Source organism: Bufo gargarizans, chromosome 8 (assembly GCF_014858855.1).
Source record: "Bufo gargarizans isolate SCDJY-AF-19 chromosome 8, ASM1485885v1, whole genome shotgun sequence".
Lineage (NCBI taxonomy): Eukaryota > Metazoa > Chordata > Amphibia > Anura > Bufonidae > Bufo > Bufo gargarizans.
Genome location: NC_058087.1, coordinates 27,527,619 through 27,544,414, shown reverse-complemented (window position 1 = coordinate 27,544,414; position 16,796 = coordinate 27,527,619).

The following is a 16,796-nucleotide window of genomic DNA, read 5'->3' as shown; positions in this document are numbered from 1 at the left end:
TGCAGTCTCTTTTTGTCTGTAACCGTCTCATCAGCTCCTCATAGACTTGCACTGACACGTGTAATACGATCCACCTGCAAGGATGATCTGTCCTGGACGGGAATAAGGGTAGGTTCACACCTCCACTTAACTATCGACTATAATGGGATACGGATACTGCCTTTCATCGCCAGACCCTATTGACCATAATAGGATCCGGTCATTTTCTGTTGAAATGCTGGCTTTTGGCCGGACAAAATCTATTGTTTTGGCCAGATCCCCAGTTGATAACAGGATATCTAGACATTTCTCACTGATAAAGCATATTACAAAGTTTCTTGTGGTCGCTTTTGAGTTATGCAAAGCTGCATCCAGATCCAATGCATTTTTCATGGAAGCCCCATTCACTTCTATGGGGACAGACTGTGTGAAAAACACAGTATAGAAAATGCTGCGATTGTCATGCAACGGAGAAATGAAGGGTAAGAAAAACAACGCTCATGTGTACAGACCCATTGAAATGAAGAGGTCAGGATTCAGTGCGGGTGCTTTGTGTTCACTTCACGCATCGCACTCGGACGGAAAACTCGCTCGTGTGAAAGAGGTCTTACCGTTTTGAAGTTTCATGGATCGGCCTCCTGGGAATGTGACGCTCCTCTTCTAAAAATCCAGCTTTCGCTGACACCAGGTTTTCGGCATGAGCTATGGACAGAACAGCACGTCTTAGGGAGAGGAATAGTTTTGGCCCCGTAGTCTGAAGTGGCACCCCGTCCGAAAACCTGATAAAGGACGTGACGCCAATGGAAGCTGGCTTTTCAGAAGAGGAGCGTCACACATCGGAACTGGATTCCTGAGAGGCCGATCCACGCAACTTCAGAACATTAAGTATATTGCAAACTTTCTTCTGCAGGTGTGCTGTGTGTAACCATTGGGACCTGGAAAAAGAGCTGTAAGGGTCCAATACTGACCCCAACGAAGTTTGAAGTTGGAGGCATACAAAGGTACAGTAGATGCCCAATACAAATTACTCTTGCTGCCGAAAGAGAGGAGAAGTCTCTGCGGCATCCAACGTCCATCGACAGCACCCCCTAGTGGTGGGCCACTTGTTTGTATAGCCTACTATCAGGCCTGCACTGTCATCCTCAGAAAGTATAGAAGATGTACCCTGGCAATATAGGGTTAAGCCTATTCTACACCACCCTGTGGGTATCTTTCATTACCAACTTCTTCCCCTCTGATAAGAACAAAACCTTATGGTTACCCCCAACCAATGTAATGCTTAAAGGAGTCCAGGAAGCTGAGATATGTGGGGCTGTTTGCTGGTGAGTGTCCACACGTAGCAGCTCTGCAGTGACAAATTTTTTTTTTAAAATCAAGTAAATTAATTATTGTAATTGGAAAGTTTCCTGGAGGACCATGATCCTTTGCAGTGGGTGTCACATTTAGCGAGGCTGCAGATGTGGTCACAGCTTTTCGCATATGGTTGACAGGGCAAATAAAACCTCCATTTCCTTGTGTACGAGGATGAGGTGTCTTTCACTGGGGAGTAAATTGCAGTCTCCTTACATTGTGTTTGACTCCACATGTCAAAGATACTTAAAGGAGCAGCGTGTAAAATGACACCTCTTTAAAGAGACAGTCACAGGGTGGAATCCTGAGTGCAAATCTGCAGGATAAATTGACACGCAGCAGCTTTAAATTTGGACAGAAGGTCAATTTCCACTTCCTAAAATCTCACCCACCTTGCGGAGACTGGAAAACGCGGCAGATTTCCCACACACAAATTCGCAGCGTGTGGCCGTACCCTAAAGGTTTGCCCTTAGACTCCTGTGGGCTTCAATTATACATTTTAGTTTTTTTTTGGTACATTTCACCTGGATTATGGAGAAAGCAAGAGAGTTCCAGAAAAACTGTGTTTTGGTGTCCGTCTGACGAAACTGAGCCAAACGTACCCGTCCTGACACACAATGTAAGTCAATGGGGGACGGATCCGACACAATCTGGAACAATAGAAAACAAATCCGTCCTTAAATGACTTTCAATGGTGTTCAAGACGGCTCCGTCTTGGCTGTGTCTTAGATAATACAAAAGGATCCGTTCATGATGGATGCAGACGGTTGCATTATGTGAACGGATCCGTCTGTGCAGATGCATGACGGATCCACACCAAACGCGAGTGTGAAAGTAGCCTTATTTAACTTATATGCAGAATATATCTTGCGAAATGTTGGACTGGATAAAGCAAAAGCTGGAATTAGAATTGCTGGAACAACCTCAGACATGCAGATGATACGGCTCTTATGGCAGAAAGCGAAGAAGAATTAAGGCGCCTCTTGATGAGGGTGAAAGAGGAGAGTGCAAAAGTTGGCCTAAGTCTCAACATTAAAAAAAACTAAGATCATGGCATCAGGATCCATCCCCTCCTGGTAAAGATAGGGGGAAGAGATGGAAGCAGTGTTAGATTTTGTTTTGTTGGGCTCAAAGATCACTGCAGATGGTGACTGCAGCCATGACATTAAGACGTTTGCTTCTTGGAAGGAAAGCGAGGACAAACTTGGACAGTGTAATTAAAAGCAGAGATGTCACCTTGCTAACAAAGTTCGTATGGTCAAAGCCATGGTTTTTCCTGTAGTAATGTATGGTTGTGAGAGCTGGAACCACAAGGAAGGCTGAGCGGAGAAGAATCGACGCCTTCGAACTGTGGTGCTGGAGAAGACTTCTGAGAGTTCCATGGACTGCAAGAAGATCCAATCAGTCAAGAAATGAACCCTGATTGTTCACTGGAAGGAGCAATACTGAAGGTGACCACATAATGAGAAGGCAGGAGTCATTGGAGAAGACCCTGATGCTGGGAAAGATCGAAGGCAAAAGGAGAAGGCGACGGCAGAGAATGAGATGGCTGGAGAGTATCATGGAAGACACAGACATGAGCTTAGGCAAGCTTCGAGAGACAGTGGAAGATAGAGGGGCCTGGCGTGCCGTGGTCTATGGGGTCGCAAAAAGTCGAGCACGACTGAATTGCGACTGAACAAAAACATTTCACCTTTGCTTTAAAATAAATGTCTCTGACCAGCAACTCTCCAGCCATGGCGCACCTACAACTCCCAGCATCTACGGCATACTGGAAGTTGTAGTTTTGCAACAGCTGGCACAACCCAGATTTGAGACCACTGCTTTAAATGACAAGAACATCAAAGAGTATCTGTATTGACACTTTAATCCGTGGTGTTCAGCACTTGGCTTCCAGGATTTAGGACTGTCGGGATGCTTGAAAACATGAAAGTCCTGAACATGGAGTCATTAAAAGGGGAGACGCCGTATCTTTAACACCGGTTCCCACCCAAGTCTTTATGCCTGTCTTTAAAATCTTTTGATTATTTGAAGGTGTTAATAGACTTCCATGTTGACGCCCTGCGACTCCTGCCACCCAAGAAGACACCGGCATTTTAAATGGTACAATAAAGACGGAGGGCCAGGTTACAGATTTTGCATTTGGACCCAGTTTCACCGCGATACACCTCTGATGTAAATAGCGCCAACATTCTCTTGATTCATCTCATTAAATACCTTTATAATAATCCAATCACTATTTTTCTGATACATAGCTCCAAATCCTCTGCTTTCTTTCACAAAGCCATAGTATGAAATGATAGAATTCTGACCGCCTGCAGCCACCACTAGGGGGAGCGCAGTGCGTACAGATTTCTACAGCTTGCATTAATGATAATCTGATGGCTGTAAACTCATAGGAAGCAAGTTCCCTTTAATGGCCACTCTAGAACCTTTTCTGGGAGACTTACTTTTGCAGCCAGCACCTCCCCACTCAGAACTGGCTGACAACAGTGAGCAACAGCTTGCACTCCATTGCCGATTAAATATGCAGATGATAGACTTTAGGTGTAGTGTTCCTTTAAAGGGGTTATCAAAGACTATAAAATGCCCTCCATATGCCGGGCCCCTCACAATGAATATACTTACCCCGCTGCCCTCCTGGTCGCCGCACCACTGTTGTTGCTTCTCCTCATACGCACCATACACAGATGAAAACATCCAGTGTCGGGGGGGGGGAGGTTTTGCAGCCAATGGCAGGCGGGGACGGGGACCCCATCCCCGCCTGCCATTAGCTGCTATCCCCCGACACTGTATGTTTTCATCTGCGCACGGGGAGAAGCAGCAGCGGTGGTGTAGGGACCAGGAGGGGAGCAGGGTAAGCATATTTTCTATTACTATGGCATTATTGTACTTTATTTGGTTTGCAGAGTGCTGTTGCATTGTCTTTTATATATATATATATATATATATATATATATATATATACATACATACAGTACAGACCAAAAGTTTGGACACACCTTCTCATTCAAAGAGTTTTCTTTATTTTCATGACTATAAAAATTGTAGATTCACACTGAAGGCATCAAAACTATGAATTAACACATGTGGAATTATATACATAACAAAAAAGTGTGAAACAACTGAAAATATGTCATATTCTAGGTTCTTCAAAGTAGCCACCTTTTGCTTTGATTACTGCTTTGCACACTCTTGGCATTCTCTTGATGAGCTTCAAGAGGTAGTCACCTGAAATGTTGTTCACTTCACAGGTGTGCCCTGTCAGGTTTAATGAGTGGGATTTCTTGCCTTATAAATGGGTTGGGACCATCAGTTGCGTTGAGGAGAAGTCAGGTGGATACACAGCTGATAGTCCTACTGAATAGACTGTTAGAATTTGTATTATGGCAAGAAAAACGCAGCTAAGTAAAGAAAAACGAGTGGCCATCATTACTTTAAGAAATGAAGGTCAGTCAGTCAGTCCGAAAAATTGGGAAAACTTTGAAAGTAAGGGCTATTTGACCATGAAGGAGAGTGATGGGGTGCTGCGCCAGATGACCTGGCCTCCACAGTCACCGGACCTGAACCCAATCGAGATGGTTTGGGGTGAGCTGGACCGCAGAGTGAAGGCAAAAGGGCCAACAAGTGGTAAGCATCTCTGGGAACTCCTTCAAGACTGTTGGAAGACCATTTCAGGTGACTACCTCTTGAAGCTCATCAAGAGAATGCCAAGCGTGTGCAAAGCAGTAATCAAAGCAAAAGGTGGCTACTTTGAAGAACCTAGAATATGACATATTTTCAGTTGTTTCACACTTTTTTGTTATGTATATAATTCCACATGTGTTAATTCATAGTTTTGATGCCTTCAGTAAAATAATGAGAAGGTGTGTCCAAACTTTTGGTCTGTACTGTATATATATATATATATATATATATATATGTATTTTTTTAATTAATTAATTTGATTAATTTTGAAATATATTGTCCTAGCGGTCAAAGCATCTTTTTTTCTGATTCAGAGCTCCGTATGCAGTGCACAGATTTAAAAGGTCACTTCCTGCAACCACCACTAGAGGGAGCTTAGTGCATACTGATCATACACTAAAGTCAGAGATAATGATGAGAAGAGGTGGAGATTCACTTTAAAAGTACAGCAGCTCACTAAAGACCCCCCCCCCCCCCATGTTATTAACTGAGGGATCACATCCTCCTGCATTCCTACTTGTTATTTCCTCTGCGTATTCGCCACTTTTTGTGGCACCTTAACGTTCAGCTCAGGGTGGCCATATATTGAGCATGTGATCTAAGGATTCCCATAATTCATAGAAAATATCCGTCTGGAGAGCAGGTGGTCCAAGTTGTCTGCACCAAAAGACCTTACTGCTTGAAGGGGAGAACCGGTACAAACATTCATGGTATCTCCCGATTCATTGCTCCAACTGCTCTGCTAGATTTATTTCAACTTATTAGCTTAGGGGATGTGCACTTTCTCAGGGGGGGTGTCCTTTACACTGCAGCTGGTGGAAGTTGAAGGATGGAACTGAGCATGTGCGGCCATCTCAGTGAGCAGGACAGAGAAATTAGAAAAAGTGCAAACCACAGATGGCGCTATACAAATATATTTCAGTGATTACCTCAGTGGCTATAATACATTTTTTATTACATGCAATTAATAAAGTATTCAGATCCAGGTGCTGGTTTGAAAAATGAAGAATATTTTCTGTGGGGCAACCCACGAGGTGACAGAAAAGGATAACTAAGAACTGAAGTTGGTAGACCTTCAGAGCAGTCACTCCTAAGGCATCTCTCACGTCTGTGCAAGGGTCCATTCACACGTCCGTTGTTTCTTTCCTGATCTGTTCCGTTTTTTGCGGAACAGATCTGGACCAGTTGCGTACCCATTCATTTTCAATGGGTCCTGAAAAAAATCGGACATTGTGCTGTCCGATTTGTTTCAGGACCCATTGAAAATGAATGGGTACGCAACTGGTCCAGATCTGTTCCGCAAAAAACGGAACAGATCAGGAAAGAAACAACGGACGTGTGAATGGACCCTAATACAGGGGTGTCCCAGACCTATATCGCTAACTATGAAATACAGGGGTGTCCCAGACCCCCATCTTTAACTTCAATGCACTTAAAATAAGTGATTTTCTATCTGTCCTTTGGTACCGGACCACCTCGCCCTGTGAAGACACGTATTTCAGAAATTCTTGAAGAAATATTCATAAGTGCATGAAGCTCAGGCATTTCCACTTGGAGTAATTCCAGGGGCCGTAGATCATCCTGAAGGGAAGGGATGGTGAAACGCAATCCAAAGCACGGCAGATCAGCAGGCGCTGGGTTGTTTCATATCTTTCAACATGTCGAATGGCCAGACGGAGAAGGTTAAAGGATGCAGGATCGGCTTGAGGGTTTCTGATGGCACCACCAATAGTTTCCCTGGTCTCTACTCTACAACTGAATGCATAAGACCTGCTCGATGAAGTGGATCAAAGGCCCTGGGCTGTTCCCAAAGCTTGCCCATCCTTCCCTCTGACAACCCTCTAAATAAATACAGAGCCCCAAAACTGTCCCTCTGAAGACAGACCCAGATGCACTAAATTCCACCCACTTAAATACAGACCTAGGGGGAGACCCCGTATACAAATCCAGACCCCCTAAACAAATACAGACCTCTGACCAGACCCTTTGAATAAACACAGACCCATTAAATACAGACCCACAGCAAAATCACTAAATAAATCCAGACCCCCTAAACTAATATGCTTACTGACCCCTTATAAACAGACCTAAGGCCGACTGTATAAATGAAATAAAACCCCAGCCGGAACAGATCCTCAACCAGATCCTTTGAATAAACACAGACCCCCTAAATAATTCGCTCTACCTCCTTGCTGCTCTCATCTGTGGCTTAAGGACCTGCATAGATCATGTGACCATATGCTGGTCCTTCTTCAGGTCCTTTAGATCATTGCACAAAGCAGCTTTGTCATGGTATTTGCTGCAAATCACAAAAAAAACTGTAATAAAATCTCAATGTGCATGAAGTAGTCAGGTCAGAGACCACTGCACAAAGCGGTATTCTTGCGGATCATGCCACGATTAGCAACTGCAATCATATATCACGTCTTCGGGCACTTTCGACAGCCGTGGTCCCCCTGGAGGCCACCCAAATCCCCTCATAGACATTTCCTCTGATCCCCTATATTAGTGCACCTTGGCGGTCAGTCACAGGAGGATAACCCTCCTAGTCTACTCAACCTCTCAGACAGGCCGCTCCCCACTGTTTTTGGAAGAAGGCAGCCATGTTTTTATATCCCAGCACAACCCTTTTAATGGACTGGTGCATATGCGTCACCAGTGACACCAGTACAGGTCTGTGCCATCACGTCTTGGGGCTTAACCCTAATATAGTGTCTCTAAAGACCCGCCACATACATGCCAGGTGCCAGACTCCTGATAATCCATTATGCAACCATTTTTTTCAGATTATCAGGCTTCGTAGGAACAAAATTATTTTGATTACGATGACTTATGGGTCCTTTATAACAATTACAGGAAATGTTTTGTAACTTTTCTGAGCCCTTAGTCCATTTAAATATTGCATGAGGCATAGTGTTTAAGGTGGCGAGGTATAATTTGGCAATGCCTGCACCGCATGCTGGGTAGAATCGTTCCATTCTGATAACCCAGGGCAGCACGTACTGTAAACACAGCACCAAATATGTAAGTCCGGAGTGCAGGATACAACAGGTACCATGGGCACAGTTTATGCAAAATCACAATTACTCAACTTTCTCGACATTCCTCCTGAATACGCGCACTCATACAGACCTGCTGCAAATCCTGTTTTCTGATTGTTTACTTTTTTATTATCCTGGAAAAATGCAACCTGTTTATGAGTCATTTGTCAAACTGTAAGAGTGAGGACGGTTTGAGGTGCGGTTATCAAAACAGTAAAAGCCTCAATTCTGTGCAACCTGAAGAGTGACAGAAACATCTGGAAACAGGAGATTTCTCCGCTGCCTGAGAATCCGATTTTACACGATGATAGCTTATTTAGCGATTATCACATCCAGCTTCCCACAGCAGCGCAGAAAGTGCAGTCAACAGCTGCAGGACTCTGTATCCACCCAGTGTGAACCTCTAGACTAATTGGAAACATAGGGAAGGTCTGTTCAACAGGATGTCGCAAGAGATGATGAAATAAATGTCACAAGTGCAGTATTTACATCCAGGCGTCACACCCCAGAAATGGCACATATGCTCCTACGTACAATAATTACCATAATACTGCTCGTATGTACAAGAATATAACTACTATAATACTGCCCCCTATGTACAAGAATATAACTACTATAATACTGTTCCTATGTACAAGAATATAACTACTATAATACTGCCTCCTATGTACAAGAATATAACTACTATAATACTGCCTCCTATGTACAAGAATATAACTACTATAATACTGCTCCTATGTACAAGAATATAACTACTATGATACTGCTCCTATGTACAAAAATATAACTACTATAATACTGCTCCTATGTACAAGAATATAACTACTATAATACTGCCCCCTATGTACAAGAATATAACTACTATAATATTGCTCCTATGTACAAGAATATAACTACTATAATACTGCCTCCTATGTACAAGAATATAACTACTATAATACTGCTCCTATGTACAAGAATATAACTACTATGATACTGCTCCTATGTACAAAAATATAACTACTATAATACTGCTCCTATGTACAAGAATATAACTACTATAATACTGCCCCCTATGTACAAGAATATAACTACTATAATATTGCTCCTATGTACAAGAATATAACTACTATAATACTGCTCCTATGTACAAGAATATAACTACTATAATACTGCTCCTATGTACAAGAATATAACTACTATAATACTGCTCCTATGTACAAGAATATTACTACTTTAATACTGCTACCTATGTTCAAGACTATAACTACTATAATACTGCTCCTATGTACAAGAATATAACTACTATAATACTGCTCCTATGTACAAGAATATAACTACTATAATACTGCCTCCTATGTACAAGAATATAACTACTATAATACTGCTCCAATGTACAATATAACTACTATAATACTGCCTCCTATGTACAATAATATAACTACTATAATACTGCTCCTATGTACAATAATATAACTACTATAATACTGCTCCTATGTACAAGAATATAACTACTATAATACTGCCTCCTGTGTACAAGAATATAACTACTATAATACTGCCTCCTATGTACAAGAATATAACTACTATAATACTGCCACCTATGTACAAGAATATAACTACTATAATACTACTCCTATGTACAAGAATATAATTACTATAATACTGCTCCTATGTACAAGAATATAACTACTATAATACTGCCTCCTATGGACAAGAATATAACTACTATAATACTGCCTCCTATGTACAGGAATATAACTACTATAATACTGCTCCTGTGTACAAGAATATAACTACTATAATACTGCCTCCTATGTACAAGAATATAACTACTATAATACTGCTCCTATGTACAAGAATATAACTACTATGATACTGCTCCTATGTACAAGAATATAACTACTATAATACTGCCTCCTATGTACAAGACTATAATTACTATAATACTGCCTCCTATGTACAAGAATATAACTACTATAATACTGCTCCTATATACAAGAATATAACTACTATAATACTGCTCCTATGTACAAGAATATAACTACCATAATACTGCCTCCTATGTACAAGTATATAACTACTATAATACTGCCTCCTATGTACAAGTATATAACTACTATAATACTGCCTCCTATGTACAGGAATATAACTACTATAATACTGCTCCTATGTACAAGAATATAATTACTATACGCCATTGTATGTTGTGCTTTTTCTTTGATGCTTTTCAATAAAAAGACAATTGACAAAGAATATAATTACTATAATACTGCTCCTATGTACAAGAATATAACTACTATAATACTGCCTCCTATGGACAAGAATATAACTACTATAATACTGCCTCCTATGTACAGGAATATAACTACTATAATACTGCCCCCTATGTACAAGACTATAATTACTGTAATACTGCCCCCTATGTACAAGAATATAACTACTATAATACTGCTCCTATATACAAGAATATAACTACTATAATGCTGCTCCTATGTACAAGAATATAGCTACTATAATACTGCTCCTATATACAAGAATATAACTACTATAATACTGCCTCCTATGTACAAGAATATAACTACTATAATACTGCCTCCTGTGTACAAGAATATAACTACTATAATACTGCTCCTATGTACAAGAATATAACTAATATAATACTGCTCCTATGTACAAGAATATAACTACTATAATACTGCTCCTATGTACAAGTATATAACTACTATAATACTGCCTCCTATGTACAGGACTATAACTACTATAATACTGCCTCCTGTGTACAATAATATGACTTCTATAATACTGTCTCCTACTAAATGCAGCATTCTTATGCACCTTTAGTGTTTTTTTAATGTAAGAAACTTTTCTACATGAAGACATGCTTTTAGATGGCAGAACCGTATGATATGTGTTTTCACCATTGCACACTTCTGCCGCAGGTTAATGGGAACCTGTCACCTGGATTTTGGGTATAAAACTGAGGACATGGGTTGCTAGATGGCCGCTAGCACATCCGCAATACCCAGTCCCCATAGCTCTGTGTGCTTTTATTGTTTAAAAAAAACGATTTGATACATATGCAAATTAACCTGAGATGAGTCCTGTACTTGAGATGAGTCGGGGACAGGACTTATTTCAGGCTAATTTGCATATGTATCACACAGAGCTATGGGGACTGGGTATAGCGGATGTGCTAGCGGCCATCTAGCAGCCCATGTCCTCAGCTCTATACACAAAATCCCGGTGACAGGTTCCCTTTAAATATCAGGAGCTCTTGTGGAGCGGGTAGAGCTGTTATGAGAAGACATGGAGTACATGGATGGCACGCAGCTATTCTGGAAACAATACAGACTGTGCTGCTGGCAGGACACACGCCTAGATCCTGTTTGGGTGACACTGATGTATCCGGGAATCATTCTATTCACGGCCTGTTAAGTTCTGTGTAATAGAGTGCTGACGGCTGGATGATTCCTTCAGGTGGTGGACCAGATTATAGGCAGTGCACATTCACATGCCCGGAGGGTCTTCTTCCATCCCGCACTCCTGTCGGGCTGGTTCTTTAGATCAGTTGGTGTAACAACAACTCTCAACATGCTCTTACCATTGTCCAGCCAATTCTGCGAGCTGTAATTTCACATAGCTTTAAATGGTTTGCTATAGGGACTAGCATTTAGTAGTCAGATCCCTGGCAGTCACTGGCCCAATTGTCTTAGAGTTAGGGCTCATGCACACGACTGCATGTATTTTGCAGTGCACAAAAAACTGATCCGCAAAAAATACGGATGACGTCATTGTGCATTTTGTATTTTGCAGAACAGAACAGCCGGCCCCTAATAGAACAGTCCTATCCTTGTCCGTAATGCAGACAATAATAGGACATGTTCTATTCTTTTGCGGAACGGACATACAGACACGGAATGGACACGGAGTAACTTCAATTTTTTATGTGTTGAAATGAATGGTTTCGCATATGGTCTGCAAAAAAAAAACAAAACGGAACAGACATGGAAAGAAAATACGTTCGTGTGCATGAGCCCTTAGTGTCACGGACGTCCAGAGACATACAGACGTTCCCGCGACAGGTGGCAGGAGATCTGTGAGACTGGCAACACGTGGTTTGATCTGACATGTTTTCCTTTTGGATCAAATGACGTCTGTGTTGTTTCTGGTGCTTACCTCACCTTCTTTCCCCAGGTGTGGCTATTATGGTAATTTCACCTTCTCTATTTATAAAGTCCTGATCAAAAGTTTAAGACCACTTGAAAAATGGCAAAAAATCCTATTTAGCACGGCTGGATCTTAACAAGGTTCCAAGTAGAGCTTCAACAAGAAGAAATGGGAGTGAGACAAAACATTTTTTGAGCATTCAATTTAATGAAAACAACGACTAAACTGAAACAGGCTGTTTTTCAGCTGATCAAAAGTTTAGGACCACACCTCCAAAAAAAAACTATAAACCCCCCCCCCCCCCCCCCAAAACAGAAATCCAACTTCCAAACATGAACTCAGTAATGAGTAGCTCCGCCGTTATTGTTTATCACAAAAATTCGTTTCGGCATGCTTGATGCAAGCGTTTCCATGAGGTGAGTGGGAACATTTCTCCAAGTGGTGAAGACGGCCGCACGAAGGTCATCTACTGTCTGGAACTGTTGTCAATTTTTGTAAACTTCCCTTGCCATCCATCGCCAAAGGTTCTCAATTAGATTTAGATCAGGGGAACACGCAGGATGGGCCAAAAGAGTGATGTTATTCTCCTGGAAGAAGTCCCTTGTCCTGCGGGCATTGTGTACTGTAGCGTTGTCCTGTTGAAAAACCCAGTCGTTACCACACAGACGAGGGCCCTCAGTCATGAGGAATGCTCTCTGCAACATCTGGACATAGCCAGCGGCCGTTTGACGCCCCTGCAGTTCCTGAAGCTCTATTGTTCCACTGAAGGAAAAAGCACCCCAGACCATTATGGCGCCCCCTCCACTGTGGCGCGTAGAAAACATCTCAGGTGGGATCTGCTTGTCATGCCAGTAACGTTGTTAACCATCAGGACCATCAAGGTTACATTTTTTCTCAGCAGAGAATAAAACTTTCTTCCACCTTTGAATGTCCCATGTTTGGTGCTCTCTTGCAAAGTCCAAACGAGCAGTTCTGTGGCGTTCAAGGAGACGAGGTCTTTGAAGACGTTTTTTGTTTTTGAAGCCCTTCAGTCTCCGATGCCGTCTGATGGTTATGGGGCTGCAGTCAGCACCAGTAAGGGTCGAGGATCGTCCAGTGTCTTGACGGACAGCCAATTGGATCCTCCGGCTCAGTGCTGATGAAATTTTTTTGGGTCTTCCACTTGACTTTTTTATTCCATAACCCTCAGGATCATTTAAGAAATTCCAAATGACTGTCTTCCTGCGTCCCACCTCAGCAGCGATGGCGCGCTGTGAGAGACCCTGCTTATGCAGTTCAACAACCCGACCACGTTCAAAAAGGGAGAGTTTTTTTGCCTTTGCCATCACAACGTGGGACTACCTGACAGAAAATGACAATGAATCCACATCTTTGCACAGATTTAAAGGCATGTGGTCCTAAAATTTGGATCCGCTGAAAAACAGCCTGTTTCAGTTTAATCGTTATTTTCAATTAATTGAATGCTCAAAAAATGTTTTGTCTCCCTCCCATTTCTTCTTGTTGCATGTTGAAGCTCCACTTGGAACCTTGTTAAGATCAAACAATGTAAAATATGATTTTTTGCCATTTTTCAAGTGGTCTTAAACTTTTGATCAGGACTGTAGTTGTTTCTCCCACTATGCTATGCGGTTTATAGCTTCTGTTGGACTTGTGGTTAGCTTGTGTTTGGTTCTCAGCTGAGTTCCTGGTGTTACCAAAGCTTCATTGACGATACTGTTGCAAGAAAAAGTATGTGAACCCTTTGGAATGATATGGATTTATGCACAAATTGGTCATAAAATGTGATCTGATCTTCATCTAAGTCACAACAATAGACAATCACAGTCTGCTTAAACTAATAACACACAAATAATTAAATGTTACCATGTTTTTATTGAACACACCATGTAAACATTCACAGTGCAGGTGGAAAAAGTATGTGAACCCTTGGATTTAATAACTGGTTGAACCTCCTTTGTCAGCAATAACTACAACCAAACGTTTCCTGTAGTTGCAGATCAGACGTGCACAACGGTCAGAAGTAATTATTGACCATTTTTCTTTACAGAACTGTTTCAGTTGAGCAATATTCTTGGGATGTCTGGTGTGAATTGCTTTCTTGAGGTCCTGCCACAGCATCTCAATCGGGTTGAGGTCAGGACTCTGACTGGGCCTCTCCAGAAGGCGGATTCTCTTCTGTTTAAGCCATTCTGTTGTTGATTTACTTCTATGCTTTGGGTCGTTGTCCTGTTGCAACATCCATCTTCTGTTGAGCTTCAGCTGGTGGACAGATGGCCTTAAGTTCTCCTGCAAAATGTCTTGATAAACTTGGGAATTAATTTTTCCTTCAATGATAGTTATCCGTCCAGGCCCTGACGCAGCAAAGCAGCCCCAAACCATGATGCCCCTACCACCATACTTCACAGTTGGGATGAGGTTTTGATGTTGGTGTGCTGTGCCTCTTTATCTCCACACATAGTGTTGTGTGTTTCTTCCAAACAACTCAACTTTGGTTTCATCTGTCCACAGAATATTTTGCCAGTACTGCTGTGGAACATCCAGGTGCTCTTGTGCAAACTGCAAACGTGCAGCAATGTTTTTTTTGGACAGCAGTGGCTTCCTCTGTGGTATCCTCCAATGAAATCCATTCTTGTTTAGTGTTTTACGTATCGTAGATTCGCTAACAGGGATGTTAGCATATGCCAGAGACTTTTGTTAGTCTTTAGCTGACACTCTAGGATTCTTCTTCACCTCATTGAGCAGTCTGCGCTGTGCTCTTGCAGTCATCTTTACAGGACGGCCACTCCTGGGGAGAGTAGCAGCAGTGCTGAACTTTCTCCATTTATAGACAGTTTGTCTTAGTGCTCTTTCACACTTGCGTTGTTCCGTCGTCGGGGCTCTATGCCGGAAAAATCCTGATCAGGATTATCCCAATGCATTCTGAATGGAGAGAAATCCGTTCAGGATGCATCAGGATGTCTTCAGTTCAGGACCGGAACGTTTTTTGGCCGGAGAAAATACTGCAGCATGCTGCGCTTTTTGCTCCGGCCAAAAATCCTGAAGACTTGCCGCAAGGACGGATCCGGAATTAATGCCCATTGAAAGGCATCGATCCGGATCCGGCCTTAAGCTAAACGTCGTTTCGGCGCATTACCGGATCTGACGTTTAGCTTTTTCTGAATGGTTACCGTGGCTGCCAGGACGCTAAAGTCCTGTTTGCCATGGTAAAGTGTAGTGGGGAGCGGGGGAGCAGTATACTTAACGTCCGTGCGGTTCCCGGGGCGCTTCAGAGTGACCTCAGGGCGCCCCACGCGCATGTGATCCATGCACATGGGGCGCTCTAATGTCATTCTGGAGCGCCCCGGGAGGTAAGTATACTGCTCCCCCGCTCCCCACTACTACTATGGCAACCAGGACTTTAATAGCGTCCTGGCTGCCATAGTAACACTGAACGCATTTTGAAGACTGATCAGTCTTCAAATGCTTTCAGTTCACTTGCAGTGTTACGGATCCAGCGGGCACTTCCGGCAACGGAAGTGCACACCGGATCCTAACAACACAAGTGTGAAAGAGGCCTTACTGTTGACTGATGAACAGCAAAGCTTTTGGAGATACTTTTATAACCCTTTCCAGCTTTATACAAGTCAACAATTCTTAATCGTAGGTCTTCTGAGAGCTCTTTTGTGTGAGGCATCATTCACATCAGGCAATGCTTCTTGTGAAAAGCAAACCCAGAAATGGTGTGTGTTTTTTATATGGCAGGGCAGCTGTAACCAACACCTCCAATCTCATCTCATTGATTGGACTCCAGTTGGCTGACACCTCACTCCAATTAGCTCTAGATGTCATTAGTCTAGGGGTTCACATACTTTTTCCACCTGCACTGTGAATGTATACATGGTGTGCTCAAAAAAAACATGGTGACATTTAATTCTTTGTGTGTTATTAGTTTAAGCAGACTGTGATTGTCTATTGTTGTGACTTAGATGAAGATCAGATCACATTTTATGACCAATTTGTGCAGAAATCCCTATAATTCCAAAGGGTTCACATACTTTTTCTTGCAACTGTAAGTGTTTCCTTTCCCTTTTGTATTTTGTTTATATATATATATATATATATATATATATATATGTGTGTGTGTGTTGCCTTTCCCTGTTGTTTGTCATTAGGCCTGAGGGAGACTCCTGTTCGTCCTTCCCTTTGGAGGAACAGGTAGACTCAGTCCTGACGTTAGTTCCAGGGTCCTATAGGTTGAGATAGGATTCTAGATATCCGGTGTATGAACTTGCCTACCTTTGGGGCCTCTTCATACTTCTAGTCTGTCAGGACTGGAGTTAGGGTTTTCTCTAGTAGGTGTCCATCTTCCTTCCCTAGTTTCCAGGCCTTATTCTGGTATCCCCTTTCCCTCCTATGTTTGGTGTGGTGTTTTTCTCCCACACACGAGCGTGACACTTACCCTGGGTTCAGACCTGAGCGTTCTGAAACGAGCGCTCTGTATGCGCGATTGTTCGGGCGTTTGCAATCGCGCATACAGAGACAAGCGAACGCCCATTGTCGCGCGTTCCCGAAAGTCTATGTACGGGAACGCGCGACAAACCCCCCAAAAAA